Here is a 17734-nt window from a genome sequence, read left to right as displayed (position 1 = left end):
ACAGTCGGAAATAGATATAAAATTATGTTTTAAAATATTTTTAGTACCATACACGATGTCGACTTATTAGGTGAAACAATGCTTTAACGACAGGTATTGCGGAGCAATACCTGTTCCTGATTCGCACTGTTGTTTCAAATTTCACGATGGTCGATAGTAAATGGTCCTATGACGGAGTTAGGAGTAAAGGATTAGCAAACAAAAAATATTAGGTACGTACGACATGATAACATTTATATTTTGGAAAATTACTTAAAAAATGCGCGTCTCATGCGTAAATAGATCTCTCTCATGTGATATAAAGAATTTATTGAAAATAAGAAAATAATGACAAAATTAATAATTCAGGAATAAAACCTTATTTAAATTATACGTCTGAATACAGCCTCTTGCTGCTACACAAACGATGAAAACAGGCCACTTTAATTGCTTTAGAGTGCGTGACAAGCACTCACACTCACGATTTGTATGTCACTTTGTGTTAGTGTGCGTGCATTGCTTAAAATAGAGGTTAACTGTCAACCTCAATTTTTTTGCAACGTATTCACAGCTGTCTATCTAAACGTATAAATGATCCAAGAATCAAATCGTGAACACTAAAGACAACAATGATCATTGCAGACAAATGTCGACAAAAATAGGCTAAACAAAAGAAGTAATTACTTGCTAACCTGTATCAAACCTGTGCTGTGTTCATTCTCTTTTATCTCCTCATTATTAAAATTAAGTAGCATTGTTTTAACGCCATGATTTTTCTCTTGTTAAAAATTTATTAAACTCTAGTAAAAAAAATAGTTTCATTTGTATATTACTAAGTAATTTTACGTTAATGCTTTGTTTAAGCATGAATTAAATATTGTTAATATACATTTACTTAATAGCAATAAATACATAGTATCCATCCTGACTTTGTGGTTAAAGGCTTTCAATTTTTACTAGAAGCTTTCAATACCCAATATTATGATTACTTATTTTACTAAAAGTCGCCATCTATTCAATGATTAAAGAGCTAAGATACGCTACATACCTTGCGTGCCATATAAAATTACTGGTTTTCCAACAGATGGCGCTTAAAAGTAAAGAAAATATTATTGTGTTATTTTTGTAATGACTGTAATTCTGGTGTGCAATGTTAAAATTTTGTTTTTAATACTTCTTAGAATAAAATGAAGATTTGCTAAATGGCAATACGACTTGTGCCTATTTTCGATTGATTCCTCAAATAATAAGATATCTCAAAACAACCCCATTATGAGAATTTGTAGACAATTTCGTAAAATTTTGTGCTGATAAGAAATTTGCTAGTTTACATTCCATTATTTTTTGGTAAATTAAAATCTCATTAATATAATAATATAATCTCTGTTGTTCAATTCTTATTGTATTTGGTGAAAGCTGTGTACAATTTTAAGCGGCATAAAAAGGCATTTATTTTCTCAAAATTGATTCCTTTAGAATTAATTCTTTTTGATGTCTTTTCTCCCAGCGTTCTCCCAAAATTGGATGTCAGAATCAGATATAGTATCATGCACTTATTATTAGAAAATAGTTTTATCCTGTTAACTGTTGTTGTATCTTATTGTAAATAAATATAAACTTTAAGGATAAAATATATATTTTTGAAGAATAAGGTTTTGCTTAAAAATGTTATTGTATATATTAATACCAATAATATACTATTGTTATGAATTAATTATTATTTTTGTCATGTTAAATTTCTGTTCTGTCTAATTTGATATAAATTACTTGAAACCTTTTAAGTTATAGCTTAAGGCGACACTAAATGGCAGCGACCTTGAGCGATATGAGTTCACGGCTGCCGGCCCGCCATCTATGTAACAAAGCCAATATTTTCAAAATTCTTGTGTGGAAAACAGTTTATATGCTTACAATCCTCGTTATTCACTACTAATCTGAATAAATGAACCTACACAAAAAGGTATAAGCTATAAGAATTAATTTTCTGAGAGAAGTACCAAAAAATGCGTCACGCCATGCCAAAAAACTTGTTTAACTTCAAAGAAAAGTGGAAGCTCAAAAAGGCTCGGCAGTGTTAACTATAACCAACAGCAAGCATAAGCAACCTACAAATAAGACTTAAGGATATGTATAACAGGATTAAGTTAGTAGTGTTCATAGCTCCAAATGCTATACTTTCACCACAAAACTTATCCAAAAACACTATGTTTGCGTGTTTTCTGCTTACTCTTCGCCTTAAGCTGAGATCTATAGAGCGTACCTACTTAGACTTTGCTCAGACTTTAGTTACCTAAGTGAAACTTAGCTGAGTGTAATAAACGCGACTTTCGCATTTGGCTGTTTTAGCTTTAGGATCAGTATAATTTCAGGTGTCAAATGTTAGCCTCTATTTTGCCTCACGCACACTGAAGCAAAGTGACGCGTGTGTAAGACGTAGCTGTTATGCACACAATGCCATGCCTTGCAAAACCTAGCCTGTTGTCATGCGTGGCCTAACAGCAACGGGTCTATCTAAATGTATAAATTATCTTAGTATTATACACTTATTATACATTAATATTAACTAGCCTATTGGAACACAATCCGCATTAACAGTCTCTCTTACTATCTCGTACTTTCAGCTGCCAAACTATAGCGGTTTTTGAGATGAATACCGGTCACTAATAAATGTTTTTTTTTAATGAAAATAAGCGAAGAGACGAGCAGGACGTTCACCTCATGGTAATTGAGACGCCCTGCCCTTTACAATACAGTGCCGCTCAGGATTATTGCAAATCCAAAAATCCTCGTCACCCTGAGACATAAGATGTCAAGTCTCATTTGTCCAGTTACGGTTGCCTTCAGATCGAAACACAGTAATGCTTACACATTACTGCTACACGGCAGAAGTGATGCCGTTAGATTATTTTATTTATATTTAGCCGGCTAGATTATGGGTACCACACCCATAATCTAGCCGGCATCCTGTGCAAAGGCGCCTCCCACTGGAGAAATATGGTGGATGGTGAATTATAGTACTCGTATGAAATGACGGCAACACTGCTGTGATTCTTCTGGTATTTGTTGCAAGAGAGTATTTTTTTATATTGACACACTTTTATATAAATTATTTTGCCCCAAACAAGCTATAGCCTAGCACTTTTGATGCCAAACATAATACATATATTCACGATATTAAATACTCAATACATATAAACATCCATGACTCGGAAACATACATCCATATGCATCATGTAATTTTTTGTACCTACCAGCATTCACAGGCGTGACCTCTAGCTTTATCAAGGTCACTAACAGCTGGGTTTAATGAGTCGTCGAGTGTGGGTATCAACTATCAGATGATGTACGTACAAATTACACCATAATAATATATACATTGCTGCATTCACTCAAATGTTTGAAATAATCTTGGTGAATAAGAGACAATGTAAGAACTCCATTTGAAAATTCACTGGATGAATCAAATGTCTAATCAACTGACTACACCGCAATACCTAAAATGTTACCTGATTCAAGTTTTAATTGAGTTTACAAATTCTAGCGAGCTGTGGAAAGCAGGGAAGCGCAAATATAAACAATGACAATACTGTCTAAATTTCGTCTCAGTCTGTGGACGCACTTGAACGGCCTAGCCCAAGGGTAAAGGAATATTCGATGCTAGCGACCTCTAGCCGCGTTCATTGAACGCCGGTGACTTTGATAGGACGGCCTATCCAACTCGTAACGCCTGCAACCCCCAACTCCTGCCAGGGTGGGAACCTTTACCCACCCCACAACAATGATACGTAGACAAACGTAGACTTAAACATAAATATATGTACAATGACGTCATTTGAAAGCTGTTCTGAATTATAACAAAATGACACCTTGACTAAAATAACGTGGCTTAGTAGTTTTGTTTTGAGAAAGTTAATCAAGATAACCTAGTCATACGCCCTGCCTGTTACAATAAAGATCCGCTCAGGATTCTTGAAATCTCGAAATTCTGTGTGGCATCCCAATTGTAATCGCCTTGAGATATTAGATGTTAAGTCTTTGAAATACTAACAAATATTTTTATTCATAATAGGATTTAAAATCACTCATTATTGAACGTAATAAACTACAACCCATTCGTAATAGTATGTTTCAGACCTGAGAAGAACGGGCTTCTTTTGCTTGTTTTTGGATATTAAGAACGGCAACAGGTAGACGCTTAAAATATTCACAGCATATTTAATAATACATTCACTTTAAAATAAATCATTTAATTAAATATTTTTGTTTAAAAAATACTTTATTTATGTGCTCGTTTTTGCTTGATAATGGCATGAAACCCTTTGAATATCATGTAATACTACATCTTCTCGGAAAGTGTATCGTATCAGCCAGTTCAGTTTTCATATTATTATTGTAACCTCAACATTTGATTTATAATTTTAACTTTTGCCAAAGAATATATAATAGTGCACACTTTGCTCGAAACTTGCGCACTCTTGAAACGCACACCTTGGAGATCATAGATTAGTAAAACATTTCGCTTCCACTTTCTTAGTTCGTAAAAATTATATTATTATTCATTATATTTATATCACTAATACCTAACTAATACGTGCTAATACACAATTATTTAATGTTACAATTTAGCAACATATATTAAAAATTAATATCTTAGTCTAATGAACATGTTCAGGCGGTTCGATTAAAATCAGTTTAATGTTGGTATCATAGATGGCGTGCATTAGAAAATACCGGTAGTGTGTAATAATTGGATTAATTCACAAGAAATAAAAATATAACTATAATTATCATAATTATTTTATTAATTCTTGTAATGATAATTCAGCGCATACTCTTGTTCGTTATATAATTAATCCTTGAATGGGTACGTGACTGGGCTTAGGAAATACCAAGATTGGGAGTACCGACTTCTTGTTTTTGAAGGAGTTTACTAATTGGAGGATATTAATTTTGGATATCATAATGGTGTCACTGACACAATCAAAATGATTGGGTAGGTAATGTCGCATTATCGAAGAAATAAAAAAACAATAGAACGTCGGTCTAAACACAGAACAAAGTGATGATTTGGAATTTTCTTTACATTCGTATTATAGAAAAACTCATTGTTAGTTGTTTTCTTTTTTAATTTTGACTCAATTTAGATTTTGATTTTTATTATGTTTGAAATAAACGACCAAAAAAACACCCACCTTGCAGATTACTAGCAATGAGACTGGCTCAGACATCACTCTCATATTAAATTAATTTTTACATTAATATTATAAGGAATTTCGTATATTTTTCAACGTGGACGCGATTCTTGATCCAATAATATCAGATTTATATTTTTTGGATACTGCTGAAAATACCTAATCAAAAACTATAAGCTAAATTTCTTTTAAATAAGCGACCAGCTCCATAACAAATAATAAAGTACTTTTAAAATAATCCTTAATTTGTATTACCACTTAAATACATACATTAGGCCTGCTAACTTCACAACCTCAAAAAGATTAAAACTCAATTAGAACTGGCACATTTTGGCGTTGACCTTTCTGTCCTTTAGTTACCTAATTCGATTTTCAGCGACTTTGTTTTCCTAACAAAAGAGATTTATAAGTGTGTATGTGTGCGGTAGGTATTTTGTTTATCTGTTGAGACTGACTATAGATCTTATATATATATATATATATTAAATTGTGTTATCATTAATTGATAAAATTGTGTAATCAAAACCAAGACCAGTAACTATTCGCCAAATGCTTTGATAGGCTTAAAACAAAATTACTTTATTCATTTAGGTCAAGGAAATGGTCTGTCATGAAAAACACAACAGTGATGAGAATACAGGCATTAAGTAAGAGAGAAATGAATACCTTAAATTAAACTAAAGAAAACTAACACATACATAGAGTCTAAGAAATGTAAATTTACTGGAAATAAATGGCTTTTTTTTCTAATTTTTGTTTTATCATCTAATGCATAATAACTTAGTTATTCCTTATAAATTCGTCTATTGTATACAGAAGGAAATATTTCAAATAGATCTAGAGATACTACACATAATATCCTGCTCTAAATAAATAAATGTATTATATGAAGTTAATAAAATATTAACTCGATGAAATTGTTTACAACATGAAGTAGAGTTTCCGATAACAGAATCATCCAGCCACCAGTAGCAACCGCTTACGAGCATCACGCAAGTAGCAGACGCCTCCCTCGACCATATTTTAGGGTAGGGAACGACCTGATCCACGTAGGTACTATCTACAAAATCATATTTTTTTAATAAAACAATTTATAGTATTAAAACGCGAGTAATTGCTGTGTTTTTACATTACATTTTTGCGTAAAAGTTAATTTTCTTTTATTTTAGTTAACCCGACGTTTCAAGACCTTTCCAGATCTCGTTTTCAGAGGCACTAAATTTTTATGATTTTCTCATTTACTTGAAATTTTATTCTTATTCTAATACCTATCAGAAATTAATAACATAATAAGGGTAATAGTCCAGGATCCAGGGTCCATTTTTACAGTTGATTACTATCAAGCAAATTTTCCGTGAGTAGCTTCATTTTGATGAGACGCTCAACAATTTACTGTACGTAAACTCTGGTTTTTGGTACGTAATAGGGGTAGCAGGGATAAAAATATATTGATTTGTTGATTCTCAAAAATTTATTACTTACTGGTTTTTTTTCTTTTTTGTTAAACCTGATGATAATTATCTAAATTATTATTTAAAAAAACCCAGTAATAAATTTTTGAGAATCAACAAATCAATATATTTTTATCCCTGCTACCCCTATTACGTACTAAAAACCAGAGTTTACGTACAGGTAATTTTTGGGCGTCTCTTCAAAATGATGCTACTCACGGAAAATTTGCTTGATGGTAATCAAATGCAAAACTGGAACTTGGATCCTGGACTATAATGTATTATTAAAACGGCTTTATTCAGGCGGAAATTTGGTAAAAGATGCTATAACCTTCCACATTTGCATAGAGATGTTTCTGGAAGAAAATTGACAGCTTCACGCCGTGATATTCTGTAGTGTTTGTCTGAAGTAGGGTTCAGATTCACAATAGACCAAGCGTTAGTTGGCCCTTATAATGGGGGCGCTTCTGGTTTTTAAACGTTATATTATCACAATATTATTTCGGTAGAAAAAGGCTATAACAACTTAATAATGTTGATAAATAACGCTGGATGCTATATCTTAATTATGTAAACAAATATATTAATATTACTACTAAATACTTGTAATAAATTATTAGTTCCTATTTTTGCCACGCGCCAAATTATTAGCCGTTAGTATGCATCTCTACTCTGTGGTATTAGTGACGGGGTGATTATCGACGTTGTAGGTACAACTCACACTCCTCGCCCGGCCGTCGCATTTTCAGCTACAGGGTTTCAGACAACCGACCCTTTTCAAGGTCGCAGACTAACTCACACTACGATCAACCTATCTGCATTTTATGCGCAGGCCTACAAACACAGTCACACTTTGATGTTATTGATGTAGGTACTTGGGTGCGACGGTTCTGTGTCGACACATCTAAATAAATAAAATCGGTGTGACCTTTTGTCATTACTAATACATATTAATAATAAATATTAGTTAAAAAAAAACAGACGTGTGGTAGGCGGGGACTGCCGCGGTAAAGCTATTGCATAGCATTTTTTATCAACTTATGCAATTATAATTATTTATTTATTTTATTTATGCAGTTTTTTTTTGATAAAATTAATTTAAAAAAAGAAAACGGGAAGTGAGTGAAATTTAACTTGCAAGATTTGATTACAGACAGACAACGGTACAGGTGAAACTAAATAAAAATTAAAAAAACTTCTGCTCAAAAAGCATACGTGATAACCGCTGTTCCACAGCAACTGTAATGACTGTGGCGAAATATCTATATACATCTAGTAAGTAAGTGTTAGGTTATTTTCGTTACGGAATTTCTGGATTCGGTCTCCACGCTCAAGGCCCGCGATAGAAGCTATGCAATAGCTTAAAACTATACAGCACGCTTTTTATAATTTTTAGTTTGGTTTATTGATAAAAGCGTGTTTTTTTAGTTTTTGTTAAACTAAAGGTCTCTGCCTACTACAACGTATCATACCATGACCGTGCTATGAACGTGTCACGCAAAAAAATATTGTCTGTATTAAAAAGTATGAGACCATGCCCACTAGCCCGTTCCGTTACCGACCAGCAATGTAGCGTGCCATGCACGGAGCGGCAAGTATTGTTGGCGAGAATATTTTGCCGGTAGCGATACGCTCTGTGCATGACACGCGACGTTGCCACACCGGTGCGCGCAAACAACAAGGCGGCGAAACGGTGAGCACCCGCGTTATAACCGCGTAAGATGGCCGTTATAAACGCGTTGCCACTCTTCTCTTTCTTTTAGCCATTTTGTTACCATTGGTTCAAGTAGACACACGTACGCACGGGCATGTCACGCGGATGATAATCTATACTAATATTATAAAGCTGCAGTGTTTGTTTGTTTGTTTGAACGCGCTAATCTCTGGTACTACTGGTCCGATTTGAATGATTCTTTCAGTGTTGGGTAGTCCATTTATCTAGGAAGGCTATAGGCTAAGTTTTTTTTTTCAAAATTAGGGATCCGTAATAAAATTGCTATTTTGTAACACAAGGTGTAAAATCGAAAACCTATTTTTGCGTGCGCGTGAATTATACTTTATATGGCAAAACAACGTTTGCCGGGTCAGCTAGTGAGATGATATGCTGACGCTCCGGTCATTAAAGCCGATACATACGACTTTGATACGTAATTGATACGCTCTAGTGGGCATAGTAGAACGTATCGTGTTGCTTGTCGTGTCTGATACGTTCATAGCACGGTCATGGTATGATACGTTGTAGTGGGTAGAGTCCTTACACTTAATTTGCGTTGTTGAATTAAAAATTCTCTTTGGTATTCGAACATTTCCTAATAATTAGATAAATCGGTTAAAGAAATCGTAATAATTTTAAATTAACATCAATTCCTGTCATATACACGATAGATGAAATTTATATAGATTAACAAAATTCTTACTTCGCAAGATGAAAAACGGAAAAAAATTATCAAATTAATGTACTTATCTATATCTACTAAGTTTGAATGAAATCTGGATGTTTAAAGTGGGTTAAAATCGCGCCTAAATGAGTCGGTTACAATCAAACATACAAACGGGTTTAAAAATAACCTTATAGCTACCAAATAGACTACCTGACAGCCCGAAAATGCGTGAACAATTGGTTTTCTCAATAATTGTGCGATAGCTGGTGGCTTAGTATTCAAAATACTTACTAAGGAGCTAATGGCAAGACTGACTGTCGACCTGTCAATTAAAATCGGTTACAGTAAAAATATATTCACTTTCCTTTTATAATAGAGATGTTCTTCTCTCTCCCAAATTAATGAACGTTTATTCTTAGATATTACCACTGCAGAAAAAATGTTCGAGGGAAGCGATAGATTATCAATATATACAACACTGTCATTGAGAATACGATTTTTAATATAAATAATAAAAGTAGTTTAAAAAAAACTAAAAACACGCTTTGGTGAAAAAGATAATTGTGGAAATTTAAAATGAACATTAATTCCTGCCTTATAGATGCCTGATAGATGAAAAAATTATGTAAATTAACAAAAATCTTATTTTGCAAATTGAAAAAACGGAATAATTTTATCAAATTAATGTATTGTAATCGGTCCTTGAAGATCCGAAGTTCGAACGAAATCTGGCCTTTTAAAGTGGGCCAAAATCGCGCCAAAGTGAGTAGGTTACAAACAAACATACAAACAGGTAAAATTAATAAAAAGCATGTAAAATGAATATCACTAATTGTTATTAAAGTGGTACCCAGTACAATAAATATCAACGTCCAGATTAATATTTTGCTATAAGCATATTTTCTATTTAAAATTCGAATATAAAAAATTTCGTAAATTTCAAAGGTACATCATATTGATAATATACAATTTATTGGCTGAAGCTTCCTTGTACTGGGAATGTCCCACAACTCCTTTAGGGGATAGGAACTTTACTTTCCTCGTTGCTTATTCTCTTTAAATAAAACCTAAGTTCATAAGATTTTCGCATAATACCTTTATTTACTACAGTGTTTGTGGATTGATACATCATGGTTTTAACTATTTACTTACATTTTCAATTTTTCTGTACTTGCACAAGGATATATTATAGTATAAAAATTTGTAAAATTATGTGGCATATCAACGGCACGCATTGATCGAGACTGGCTCGAGTATGCCCACTTGGGCGTAGTATGAGTTGCCGCACTCTGCGACTACGCCTAGAACTTCTAATGTGATTCACTCACTTTAATAGTATCGATTTACTTGAAAATTAGTCCACGTATCAGCGATCTATGACAATTTTTTTTTATATTTTGCTTTTGTAGCCTAATCAGGAACACCAGGATAATAAAAAAATATTGAAACGGAAACAAAAGCGTTCACACGCACCACACCTTCCCTAAAGACCGGCAACGATCCTGTGATTACAATGATGTTCATGTAGAATGTGGCCGACGGTGATCACCAGGTGACCCTAACCTCGTTTGTCCTCCTTTTCCATACAAATATAAAATAGAAACAGGAGAAAAACCTTTAAATCATAAATACTATAATATAGTGTTATCTTTAATCTCATAAATAAAAGTTTAAAAACTTAAAGAAAAAAAATATAAAAAAATTCACAAAAGTCAAAAACTAACTACCCCTGGTGGGACTCGAACCCACAATCCCCGGCTTAGGAGGCCGATGCCTTATCCATTAGGCCACAGGGGCTTGTCATGACATGGCGAAATTATTTATCTAACTATGCTTACTAGGATATGATTTTAATTAGAATCTCTTAAATACTTCAGATTTGATGAGAATGACTACAGACTTGAATATAGAGTCTTATAATACTTCGCCAATGGCCTTGTTTTTATTCATTACATGCGACTGTCTTATTAACCCTTCTTTTACGTTGGTAGGTATATCTAATATTTTTTTTTATGAAATTAAGGGACGAGACGAGCACGACGTTCAGCTGATGGTAATTGATACGCCCTGCCGATTACAATGCAGTAGGTACCGCTCAAGATTCTTGAAAAACCCCAAATATTCTCAGCGGTACTACAATTGCGCTCGGCACCTTGAGACTGAAACGTTAAGTTTCATTTGCCCAGTAATTTCACTAGCGCCCGTCAGAGTGAAACACATTAATGTTTACACATAACTGCTTTACGGCACAAATAGGCACCGTTGCCCCATAATCTAGCCGGCAAATACAAAGTTATAAAAAAACCTTGTTTACATTGTGTTTTGTATATTATGTTTTGTTTTCAGGCAGTTACATAAAGTTAGTTGTTTAAGTACGAAATTGCCATTTTATGCTTACAAAAAAAATACAAATAGTTTTGTTTAAGGTTACTTATACATTTATTTAATCGAAGTATTTATTTACTTTTATTATCTATTTTGCTATTTCACAGGAATTTCATTTTTGCCAAGTTGCGGTAGAACTCTGTGGCTTGGCTGAGATCTATAGCGTACTTAGATTCTGCTCAGACTTTACTTATGGAAAAAATAGCTGAGCGTAAGCTTAGTATAATCCTTCATTTCGTTTTTTGTACTGATTTGCAGAAATTATAACTAGTTTTTTTTTATGGAATAGGAGGACAAACGAGCGTACGGGTCACCTGGTGTTAAGTGATCACCGCCGCCCACATTCTCTTCTTTTCAGGAATCACACCGCGCTTTTTTTGAAGGTACCCATGTCGTATCGTCCCGGAAACACCGTACAAGGAAGCTCATTCCACAGCTTTGTAGTACGAGGGAGAAAGCTCCTTGAAAACCGCACTGTGGAGGACCGCCATACATCCAGATGGTGGGGATGATATCCTAATTTGTGGCGTGTCGTGCGAAGGTGGAATTCGGTGGCAGGAATCAAGTTAAACAGCTCTTCGGAACACTCCCCGTGATAAATGCGGTAGAAGATACACAATGAAGCAACGTCTCTACGCAACGCCAAGTGATCCAGCCGTTCACAGAGCACTGAGTCCCCGACAATTCGAGCTGCTCTACGTTGCACGCGGTCAAATGGATCGAGCAGATACTTCGGTGCGCCAGACCAGAGACGACAGCAATACTACATGAGTGGCCGGACCTGCGCTTTGTAGAGCGCTAGAATGTGGGCCGGCTTGAAGTATTGCCGTGCTCTTAATCTAAGATAGCCCAATACAAAAGTCAAGTTCGCATTTTATCACACTTACTCTACATATAGATCTCATTCTTAATGAACGCTGTGAAGGGATTGTATTGCCTCTTGAGAAGAAAATAATTTACCGTGGAGGAAAATTTTAGTCGATTGGGGCCAGACCTGTGCAGTAAGTACCTACAGAAAATGTCGGTAAACATGAAGGCTTGGATTAAGGATTGGTCTCCACTATGCTACAACTAGATACAGACTAGATATGCAGGCGTAGTCGCAAAATGCGGCAGCTAATACTACGCCCAAGTGGGCGTACTCGAGCCAGTCTCGAACAATTCAAATTCAAATATTTTTATTCAAAATAGGATTCAAAATCACAATCAAAAACTACCACCCATTCAAAAGAGACTGCCTCAATATGAATTGTAAAAGCATATACATCGCCCAACAAAAGACTTAATAACTCGACCCAACCGAGTAGGAGGTATAACAAGTTTATGTTTGTTCCTTGTGTTAACATTATTAATGTCACAGTTTCTAGAAATTTCCTCAATGTGCTTATGAACATACAGAACATTATCAAAAATGTATTGAGAAGCAACAGTCAAAATGTTTATTTCTTAAAAAAAATCTCTTAATGATTCTTTAGGACCTAGGTTATAAATCGCGCGAATAGCCCTCTTCTGCAGCACAAAGATGGTATTAATATCGGCTGCACTGCCCCATAACAATATACCATAGCATATAATACTATGAAAATAACTAAAGTATACTAGTCGCGCCGTATCTATGTCAGTTATCCAGTTAACCCTAATTTTCTTAACCGCATATGCTGCAGAACTAAGTGTATTCGCCAATCCTTCAATATCCCCATTGCAATTTGGAATCAAGAGAAATGTCAAGAAATACAGCAGATTCCACTGGTTTTACCACCTCTCCGTTTAATAAAATATTCGCATCTACATTTTTGACATTTAGCGTGGTAAATTTGGTTTTCTGATTATTTAACAATAAGTTATTGGCGCTAAACCAGTACACGATGTCAGATAGAGTATTGTTTACATCATCATATAAAACTTGGCTTCATTTCACTTTGAATATAAGTGAAGTGTCATCCGCAAACAATACCACCTTGTGTTTTTTTTCTTCAAGGTTAACCTTCTACTTAAGTAGATCATTTATATAAATTAGGAAGAGTAAGGGTCCAAGAATAGACCCTTGTGGTACCCATACCGAGAGGAGTCCCAGGAGATCTCCTGCCATTCACATCGACCCTCTGAATCCTATTATTTCAATATGAGATCAGAAGATCGAGCGCAGATCCTCTTATATGGTATAAGTGACATAGCTTCCTGACCAGCGTAGATTGTTGAACACAATCAAAAGCCTTAGATAAATAGATATCAAGTGCGTTCTGTGATTCCTCCCAGGCCTCAAAAATATTCCTGATGAGTTCAACACTTGCATCCCTAGTCGAGCGTCCCCTAGTAAAGCCAAATTGTTTTATATGAAGTAACTTATAAGTGTTAAAGTGAGTAAGCATTTGGCTTAAAATAATTTTTTCTAATATTTTACTAAGGGTCGACAACACTGAAACAGGGCGATAGTTATTTGGGTCAGAAGTGAGTCCCGATTTAAATATTGGTGTAATTTTACTATATTTCAGAAGGTCAAGAAACACGCCATGTTCAATACAGCTATTAAAAGTGCTAGATATGGTGCTATGACGTCAATAACTGAACTTATTATTTTTACAGATATGCCCCATATATCAGCATTTTTTTTCATTTCTAAAGATCTGAAAGTTTTAATTGTTTCTGATGGGCTAACAAAACTGAATTTTAAATTTTGTTTACATTCCTTAACATTTTCCAAAAGAAGTGACTCAGCAACACTGGTGGACGAGACTAGAGTGCTTGAGATAGAAACTGGAATGTCAGAAAAAAAATCCTCAAAAGCAGAAGCTACTTTCCTGCTCAGAGTTGATTTTTGTATTGTTTATTATTAGATTATATTCAAACTTTCAGTCTTTCGCTCTTCCAGATTACTAGTTAATAACTTTCTAAATCATTTTTATTTTGTTTGAAGCATTTTTAATTGATTCTCTTATATGCATTGACTTGCTAAGTCTATGCAAATGAGTGACGTTGACGTGCCACATGATCAGTTAAACTTTGCTAATAATTGAAACTAAAAGGCCGTAGGAAAAATTATACTACAAGAAATAAGAAAGACACTGGGATCACATATCATCAGTAAGTATTTTGTGTAAATAAACATGAAGCGTATGTTACAAATTTTTAAAGATGCCATGAGTGGCAAGATGTCACGCACACAAGCATGTAATAGAAGCCGTAATAAAAAACCTATTATACGTAGTTAGTACGGTATCTAGTTGGAGCGCAGCGGAGACCAATCCTTAATCTAAGTATGAGTGTTTATGGTTTCTCGAGCTGTGCGAGGTCTTGCGTTATCATGGAACAAGAATGATGAGCAACGGTTCATGAGTCGTGGCTTTTTTACTCTGAGTGTCACTATCATTAAAGGAGGATGGCGAGAATGCATGTAGTTTGGGACCCACTGAAAGAAGTGGCGTGGAAATGGAAACTTATTCATATTTGTAGAACATAACAAAACTAAGAAAAAAGCAAATCGATAGATAGATAGACCTAAGACACAAAGATATACCTAAAAGTATAATATAACCTAAAATAATTAATCAATATCTACTTTTATCGTAAGTGGTCACCGCCACCCACATTCTCCTGCAATACCAGAGGAATCACAAGAGCGTTGTCGGCCCTTTAAAAAAGTATACATACGTTTTTTGAAGGTACCCATGTCGTATCGTCCTGGAAACACCGCACAAGGAAGCTCTTTCCACAGCTTTGTAGTACGTGGAAGGCAATACCTTGAAAACCGCACTGTGGAGGACCACCACACATCCCTATGGTGAGGATGAGATCCTAATTTGTGGCGTGTCGAGTGAAGGTGGAATTCGGCGGCAGGAAGCAGTACAAATTCCAGCCGTCTAACTATTGCAATTAATGATTAATTTTATTGACAGATTATCTGACTGATAAAGAGACAAAAGAGCGCCATAAAAGGTAAATTAACGAACAATATAATACACACACCACAATATTAAGCTTGTATTAAAATTCATCATAAGTACTTGTCTAGAGTCTACTGCATATAAAATGAACATGTCTCACGTGGAACTTCGTGTGCCTGTACCGTGATATCAAACGAATGAAAAAACTTCATTCAAAACAATTTAAACAAAGTCAAGGTCGTATTTGAACACTATATTTTAGAATAAATGGTTAATCACTCGACTCGTACAGTGATAGAAATGGAAGTAGAGAAATAGAAATATATTTATTTACCAAAGAGAGCGACGATATCATAACACAAATTGAAGTCAAATAAACTTTATTCAATTAGGCTTAATTTTTTTTTATTTAACGAATATATTTATCTATTTACCTGTTCGGAAAAACTAGAGCTTTTCAATCAAATAGAGTATTTTCCAATGGATGTAATATACAAAACAAATTAGTTTGTAAGGTGCTGCATTAAATATATGAATCATGTTCAAAGTTAGAAGGGTTTTAATCATTTCATATTGCAAAAGCACTTGGTAAACGTCATGAAGTTACATAAGTTCATAAAGGGAGCTATGATATGTGGAGAAGAACTGATAAGAAACTCCCAGCTCATCTTTGAATTCATTTATCAACTGAAGAGGGCAAATAAGTATACAAGTTCGCATTAGATCACCTATTTTATTTATGTCTTACTAACCTTAACCACATACACGTGTTTTAACAATTTCTTTGAATCCTACTAATATTATAAATGTGAAAGTTTATATGTTTGTACTCCTTTACAGCAAAAACTTCTGAATGGAATTTGATGAAACTTTAGAATAATATAGCTTACACACCAGACTAACACATAGGCTATAATTTTTTAAACTATAATGTTCTATTCCGAATAGCAAAATAATTTAAAAAAATTGCAATGTTGATGAATAAATAAAATACTTTCTCTCTTTTTAATCTCTGGATCTACTGAAACGATTTTAAAATTTTTATTACACATAGAGAGCCACATTTTTTGTGAATGTCTTATGCTATATTATATTAACCCGAAATATGAAAAGACTTTTTCGTGGTCGTGGTTGTCGGCTTTAAGTAAGTAAGGTTGAGAAAAAACGGTCAAACACTAAAAATAATTTATATGGGAAAACAATGTTTGCCGGCTCAGCTAGTTTTGCAATAAATGTAAGCTAAGCAAACATTAAATGATTACAAACCATTATTTCACCGTTTCGTTTCTCAAATATTATACCAAATAAGAGGAAAATGCACAACATTGTAACTGTTCTTCTGATGATGTGGATATACGGGCCTTTAAGTCTCCAGTGCGGAAGTTATTACGATTTAAGTTGTTTAGCTGCGTGCCTTTGAAATGTGAGTATCGTTTATTTCTTTGCCTCATTCGCCTCTCCACCCATCCATTTGCGACTTGTACTTTTTATTTTTAATTGTTTCCCTAAGTATTTTCTCTCACCATAATTGAAATCATTGCCATTACATAAATTCATTCATTCATATACTCATATAGTAAAGCATATTATAACTAATTGTATTTACGAGTATACTTATTTATTTATTTAGTTTCAAGAACATAATCTCCTTTCAAGTTGTCAACTTAAGTTCCATTTATTATATCACTTCGACAATCTTCTGTTCTTCGCACCTAAGCCAAATGCCAATTTACTATGAGGAACTTAAGAACTACAGCGAAAACACGCTGATTATCAAGGTTTTGTCATTAACAACTGCAGTTGGTAAATCGTAGGCATAATTTTAGTATTACTATAAACACACCCCAAATATTGAGTAAAACCTACTTTAGATCTTAACTACTCCTATCTCAGACAGTATCTACGTTATACTGTCGAAGATATTGTAACAAAACTTACCGAGCCACTTCAGATTCTTTCTCTCCTGTTCAGTTGACAGCGAAATTGATAATCGTTCAAGATTTCGAGACGCAGTATTCCAATACTAGGAGAGTGCTAAAGAGTGGTGATATGACAAATGGTTTTTTTAAATGGCTAACGTGTAAACTTGAGTATTCTATGGTTAAGCTAAACAAGGTACATGTCGGTATAATGTATTTTATACCATTCAATGATTTACTCAAGAAGCACCCAACATATCACTGATATGCGAAGGAACAGTGTTGGTGATAGTAGACAACCTTGGCAAACTCCAGCGTTCACGGACTTTGGGTTCGAGCAGTATCCGCCAGCAACGAATCTTATACCACCAACCAAGTTACCTCAGATAAGCAGCAGTCACGAGTTCAAGTTCAAGATTTTGTTACTAGGCCAAAAACCACACTGGCACACAAACCCTAATTCTTCCTTCAAAAAGATTCAAAATGCAGCCAACAAGTTCTTTATCATTTGCTTATCCCTTTCTTTAATTCATATGGACAGATTCC

At 34.4% G+C, this 17734-nt stretch overlaps 1 non-coding gene across 1 annotated transcript; it reads right to left on the bottom strand.

Annotated features, from left to right (window-relative positions):
* Positions 1–10727: 10727 nt before the first annotated feature.
* Positions 10728–10800, bottom strand: Trnar-ccu (transfer RNA arginine (anticodon CCU)). The gene has a single exon. It is a non-coding gene; the product is annotated as a tRNA-Arg (tRNA).
* Between the last annotated feature and the right edge of the window lie 6934 nt (positions 10801–17734).

The sequence above is a fragment of the Leptidea sinapis genome, chromosome 41, assembly GCF_905404315.1.
Source record: "Leptidea sinapis chromosome 41, ilLepSina1.1, whole genome shotgun sequence".
Classification (NCBI taxonomy): domain Eukaryota; kingdom Metazoa; phylum Arthropoda; class Insecta; order Lepidoptera; family Pieridae; genus Leptidea; species Leptidea sinapis.
Note: the sequence above shows the minus strand (reverse complement) of the source record. Positions and strands in the feature narration are given on the sequence as shown.